Raw genomic sequence first — 568 nt, 5'->3', positions numbered from 1 at the left:
CTTCTTCTCCCCTCCCAGCAAGCTCTTTTAGGGAATCCTCTTCTTTGGGCACATATTCTGCACAAAGACTACGGTGTTCTCCCTTGTGTGAGTGGCTCCCTTGTGTGGGTGTGAGGTGCTTGTGTGCTTGGCTTTTCTTTTTTCTTTTTTTCCCCAAATGAAGAATTAACAATATTTTACCAAATTAGTTCAAACATCTAGCTGTTCAATTATTCTTCCACCTCAGATCAATGCTTTGAGTGCAAGTAATAAGTTGGTAAAACCCCATTAGCTACTTCTGTTCAAGTATCGGCCAGAATGTTCATCAAACGTTTTTTTGCCTTTGTGTGCTGCGTTTCTTTATTAACAGTGAAGCTGTGGCTTTAATTGCTTTAGAAACGATGTTACCAGCTCCTTGTTGAGAAAGATAATGTAGCTCTTCAGCGATTAAGCAATTTTATTGATAAAATTGCGGGGCAGCACAAAGTTTGTTCCTGAATATCTGAGTGACTGAGCGTGTGTGTGCGTTAGATAGTGAAGACCGCGCATTAGTTTAGATTAGAACTCTTCTAATTTTTATTTTTTAAAG

At 39.1% G+C, this 568-nt stretch overlaps 1 protein-coding gene across 2 annotated transcripts in view; it reads left to right on the top strand.

Moving 5' to 3' along the window:
* The window catches only part of LOC107674651 (ribonucleoprotein PTB-binding 1-like), a 29547-nt gene that overhangs the window by 14841 nt on the left and 14138 nt on the right, over positions 1-568 (top strand). The window lies entirely within an intron of this gene.

Source organism: Sinocyclocheilus anshuiensis, unplaced genomic scaffold, assembly GCF_001515605.1.
Source record: "Sinocyclocheilus anshuiensis isolate Anshui unplaced genomic scaffold, SAMN03320099.WGS_v1.1 scaffold152, whole genome shotgun sequence".
NCBI classification, from domain to species: domain Eukaryota; kingdom Metazoa; phylum Chordata; class Actinopteri; order Cypriniformes; family Cyprinidae; genus Sinocyclocheilus; species Sinocyclocheilus anshuiensis.
Note: the sequence above shows the minus strand (reverse complement) of the source record. Positions and strands in the feature narration are given on the sequence as shown.